A 6,000-nucleotide genomic window follows, 5' to 3' on the forward strand; every position below is an offset into this window, starting at 1 on the left:
CTATTTGCCGACCTTCACCAGGAAAAGCGGATGGGAAGATGAGATGGACTAAGTCCTACTTGAAAGCAAAGAAGTAGTGTATGTGAAATAAGTGACCAGACAGAATACTGTGAATTTCTTGATACCGATGGGCACAAATATATTAACCTCTCACTAACAACACTGTGACACCATGCGCAAGTCACTTTACCTGCGTGCAGTCCAAATGGGGAAAAAAAGAAATGTAATATATTGCACCTCAAATGTTGCAAGTCGTCTAGGATAACAGCGTCAGCAAATAATTTTTCAATTAAAAAGACACAGTGACAATCCGTGTCATACAATTATGAAAAATTTCAAAACATCAAAAGATTTTATAAAGTCTGTCACTCTCTAAACCGAAATTTCGCAGTCCATATACTAAACTGAAACTTTTGACATTTACAAGGAGCCATCACTTAAGTGACAGTTAAAGAAAAGTCTATAAGTAATTTAAAACCAGTCACGTTACAAGTCCATTACATAAATGTAACGTAGTGTTAAAACGGGTAGCAGTCGCCACGTTATAGCCCCAGATGTATTGTTCTGTGAAGCCGACCTACCCACGACTCGGTAAAATCGATCGCGGACAACAGCACTCACTCCGCTGTAAAAACTGTTCACAACTTTGTGGTGAACCCATCCAAGACACGAAGAGTAAAATGCCCTTCACGCCGCACACCTACCAAAAACTTTCAAAGCTAAGCTTGCCTCCGAGTCTGATAAAGGAGCAAGTCTGCTTGACTGGCTGACTGATTGCCTGAGCGTCTGTCCGCCGCTAAGTTACCCGGCTTTCCGCCTACTAAATCCCCTCGTCCCGAATGCTGCCCGTTGGGAAGGCCCGTTTTGCACGATGTAGCAAGCCGGACTCGCTCAGCAAACAAAAACAAGTAGTCCCACACTTACCTGCGCTGGCGTCCAGCCCCCCCCTTCGCAGCTGAAACAACCTTTCTTCTGTGTCCTCCTAAAACATCCGTCCCTGTTAGTTTTGGTTCGCCATTACAACCTGTTTTCTCAACCCCGAGAAAGTGTATTTCAACTTCTCCCTTTGTGTTTCTTTCTTGTTCCCTCTTACGGCTTTCCCATCTGCCCCCTCTCCCCTGTGCTACGCCATGTTGCCTCAATTCGCCAGCCCCAAGCACGCAGACGTGAACAGGCAGACAATTACGCGTAGATATGGGAAGCGTTCTTCTAGCAGTAGCAGAAGGAGACAGCAGTGCAATTCTTAACGTTGATTGGCTAAATGAGTTTGGCTTGCCAAGAATTGACCAATCATCTACAAGAATTTTCAAAAAAATTAGCATTAGCTTTGGAGAAGCTGTGTGGCATATCTGGAATACAATTACACAGGTCTGTTAAATTAAACTCATAAATAAATGTTTTCATTGTGAATTTTTATGTCTATTCGCCTTCATAAACATAATTGAAAATATAATTAAAATGGTTTCTTCATCATCATCATCTTAATTTTCTTCCTTTTTATCTTTTTTCACTTTTGCGTGGGGTCGATGTGCCTTTCCAGGCTTCTCAGCACACCTGAGTCCTGAACCTCCCATCCCGTCTAACCTTTTTCTGTCAAATCTTCTTTTACTTTATCCATCCACCTCCGCTTCAGCCTCATTTCCTTTATCTTCCCTGTCCTTCCATTTTTATCACTCTTTTGCTACATATTCATTGTCTCCCCTCATCACAGCCGTAGCACTTCATCCTACTTTCCTGTACTTTCCCACTTTTGTTGTACCTCTGATTGTCACATTTCTCATTCTGGCCTTCTTTGTAACTTATCCATCTCAACGTTCTCCTTTCTGCCACATTCAACTTCTTCTCCTGCACTCACTTTACTGCCCATGTCTCAGCTCCATATCATCATCATTGCTGATCTTAAAATCCATACCTTTAATTTTCATTGCTGATCTTAAAATCCATACCTTTAATTTTCACATTAATTCTTCAGTCATACAATACCTCTGATACCATCTTCCAATTTTTAGATCCAATGCAGACCAAGCTCTGGCACCGATCGTACAAGGACCGAACAGCCCTTATCAGGGGGGCCGGTACCCCATACTCTCGGAGTACCCCCCACCGGATTCCCCGAGGGACATGGTCGAATGCCTTTTCCAAGTCCACAAAACACATGTAGACTGGTTGGGCGAACTCCCATGCACCCTCCAGGACTCTGCTAAGGGTGTAGAGCTGGTCCAGTGTTCCGCGACCAGGACGAAAACCACACTGTTCCTCCTGAATCCGAGGCTCGACTATCCGACAGACCCTCCTCTCCAGAACCCCCGAATAGACTTTTCCAGGGAGGCTGAGGAGTGTGATCCCTCTGTAGTTGGAACACACCCTCTGGTCCCCTTTCTTAAAGAGAGGGACCACCACCCCAGTCTGCCAATCCAGGGGCACTGTCCCTGATGTCCATGCGATGTTGCAGAGACATGTCAACCAAGACAGCCCTACAACATCCAGAGCCTTGAGGAACTCTGGGCGTATCTCATCCACCCCCAGGGCCCAGCCACCAAGGAGTTTTTTGACCACCTCGATGACCTCAGTCCCAGAGATGGGTGAGCCCACCTCCGAGTCCCCAGGCTCTGCTTCCTCATTGGAAGGCATGTTAGTGGGATTGAGGAGGTCTTCGAAGTACTCCCCCCACCGTATATATGCCCCCTAGTATATGTAAAAAAAAACAACAATGTATATTCATTGACTTACATATAAATTTTCTAGTTTCTGTTACTTCTTAGTTTTTTTGATCCAAAACTTTGTTTGGTGACCTGTCATTTGTACACTTTTTGATCTATCCCTGTGAATCATGAAGCTGAAGTTCGCCATCATACTCACATCCTAATGTCCCTGATACCTTCTTTCAATGTCTTTTAAATTCTGATGAAGTCTTTCACTCTACTGTTCATTCACAATTCCAAGATTTGCAGGAAAAAGTTCCAAATGCAAATCCAAAATGTGACCTTTGACATTCATGTTGCAACCTAATTCCCTAAATATAACTAATAACATTTTCCACAATTAGACATATATAAACGAAAAATCTCTGTGTGTATGGAGCTGTCCACTCTGGTCACGCTCAACCACAGCCACTGGATGGTGCATGCATGCACTTTTAAGTTTTTTCAGCGCTTGCATGCACCACACATCTCACTACGAAAGACCTGTGCGCAGCAAATACCACCATGCAACCACCACATTGTGCTAATGACACAGATGAAGAGACACAGCATTCAAATGAAGCAAATGGTGTGGCTCAACAATGTGCACTTAAAACACTTCAGCAATGGAAGGCAAGGCTTGAAGTTTTCCGGTGTCTTCTTATGAAATCCAGTCGGGCAGCAAACAAAGGTGGGTCCACATCCTCTGTGCTGGGAAATTCTTAAGAGTTAGTAGATGATTCTTCAACTTCACGAATATATTAAAACTGCTAGGGAGTCTTCGGGTTGTTTTTTGTCCCAAAGACCACACACAGCTAATTTCTTTAAAATTTGGATCTTTATTATTACCTAAAAACTTAGAAATGATGTATGAATGATACCCAAGCCTTTCGCTCCAGGTTGTTCCTCACACCATCAAATTCCACATCAGAAATTAGTTTTCTAATACCAGAACCGGCAATATTGCTCTTTCAATTTAGCCTCAGACAAATCCAGAAACTTTAGGCACATCTTTTGATAGGGCTTTGACAGTCTGCTTTATTAAACCAAGCTTATTACGACGTGGTGGTAGCAGCACTGTATCTTGTTCTACCAAGCTAGGTCTGATGATGTTTTTGGCACCAGGCTGTAACTTTTTTCTAGCTGGCCATTCCTTCTGCACCCAAGGTAAAGGCAAAAACTAGATATATAACAGAAAGTATTGGCAATAGGTAAGCCACTGACAGACAAATAAGCAGTGTTGTAGAGTTCACAATCATTTGCTAGAACTGGAAATGTGATTTTATTAGTGTATTATTTACACGTTGAATGCACTCATTATAAATGTCCTCAGTGGTGTCTTAAAAGGCTCAGAACATGCCAAGGGAATGGGAGAAAGAGTAGAATGTACAATGTACAGACATATCAAATTTCTAGTCTAATTGATTTACTGAACCATCAGGTATTTTATGAAAGCAGCTCTTGTGCTTACTGAGGACAATGTGACAGCCCATAGGTTAATGCTGTAAATGCTATAAACATTCCGTTAATCCTTTTTTTGGTGAATATAAACAAGCAATGTCCCAAAATAATAATGTTTATTTTGTGTTTAGTAGCACAAATATGATGAGATTGGCTTTTCAATCAAACATGTGCGGAAAATGTTTTGAAAGCATTTGACCTCAACCCTTATGATCGTGCTTTTGTTTCCTCATTTGAGATATCATGAGAAACAAGCCTGAAATGATATACTGCAAGATGTCATCTGACATCTCCACAAATAAATGTGTGCCAAACTCAGCACTTTATAAGGAAGCAGGTGTTGAACCCAAAATTAGTTTTCAAAAAACATTACTATTATACATTGATATTACAAATGAAATGTATTACTATCACAAGTGATGCAGTGGTAGCATTGCTGCCTTGCAACGAAGAGGCCGGGTTTCACATCCTGTGTCCTCCCTGCACAGAGTTTGCATCTTCTCATCTTGTCCATGTTGGTTTCCTCTCACGCTCCAAAGACATACAGGTTAGGTGGATTGGTAATTATTAATTGGCCAGTGTGTGTGTGTCTATGTATGCACCCTTTAATGGACTGGAGCCCCGTCCAAGGGTTGTTAATAGGGGGTTGTTAATAGACTCCAACTTCCTTGTGACCCTTTTCAAGATGAAGCGAGTTTAGAAAATGGTATTAGATTGTATTGGTTAGAATGTATTGTAATCATTTGAAAATATCTAACTTTCTGAAACAATTTACTCTAAGTCTGGATTGCAAAGCTTGGGGGCCTATCCTGATAGCACAGGACATAAAGGTGGAATTAAGTCTTGAGGAAACATTTGTCCACCATAGGACACACATTCACACACTCAAACATACAAAAGGTTAGTGTAAACGTTTGGGATGTGGAATAAAAAAACCAAATACCTCTTAGATTTTTCCGGATACATTTTTAAACTAGTCACCTTTGAGAAACAAACAATCAGGATATTTCATGGGTTGGTCCACATTTATCTAGTAATACTTGCCAATCATGGTATTGAAGAGTGGTGTCATGTTTTGTTTAGTTCAATTTGTAAGTGAGAGTTTCACTTTACCTTACATGTGTCAGTATACTGGAATTGAATTTGAACTTGAAAGTTGGAATACTGGAAGGAAAACCAACAGAAACTTGAAGGAAGGTGGACTGGACCAGAATTCATATTCAGGTATCCATGTTATAAGGCAGCAGGACTAACTACTGCAGCCTACTAAATGTGTTCATTTGTTTTTTAATACATTATTTATAATTTAAATGTTATAATTCTTCTTAATAGTACTATCTGCTTTGGTCAAACTCCATTTGATGGAATACCATTACAACAACTGACATGTCCATTCCTTAGTAAAGCTTTGTTTTTAATGCATCTTTTTTCTTGTTTCTTTACAGAAAGTGTATAGAATTCATACCCCTAACTCCAGAGCTATGACGTAGCACTATTGGCTACTGTTCCATCATGCTATATGTGCAAGTGGATTTTTACCCACACCCATTATAACTGTCTTTCAAACTGATGCAGTACCTGGATTGTAAAGGAGTATCTCATCCATAGTAGTGTGGAGTAAATATCAATATGAAGGTCTCTATACAAGGCTAATGAGATGCTCACTTTTGACTGTGACACACCTTGAGATGGTTTCCATCCAGCTGGAAAAGTAATAACCTTCTGGCAATTCCTCCCAAGTCTCATTCTTAAGAGGGCAAAATGGTCCCCATCGTTCCCAAAGCTGGCCTCCGTTTGACCTGGAAGTCTTTTATTCTTTTGTAATTCATTCAGGACCTCTATTGCTCAGATAGAATGA

At 41.0% G+C, this 6,000-nt stretch overlaps 1 protein-coding gene across 1 annotated transcript in view; it reads right to left on the reverse strand.

The window, feature by feature from the left end:
- apc (APC regulator of WNT signaling pathway) overlaps positions 1-1,179 on the reverse strand; it is a 164,264-nt gene extending 163,085 nt beyond the window's left edge. The window contains 1 exon segment of the mRNA XM_051929593.1: positions 925-1,179. The gene's annotated coding sequence lies outside the window, so the exon portion shown is untranslated.
- Between the last annotated feature and the right edge of the window lie 4,821 nt (positions 1,180-6,000).

This window comes from Erpetoichthys calabaricus, chromosome 7, assembly GCF_900747795.2.
Source record: "Erpetoichthys calabaricus chromosome 7, fErpCal1.3, whole genome shotgun sequence".
Taxonomy (NCBI): domain Eukaryota; kingdom Metazoa; phylum Chordata; class Cladistia; order Polypteriformes; family Polypteridae; genus Erpetoichthys; species Erpetoichthys calabaricus.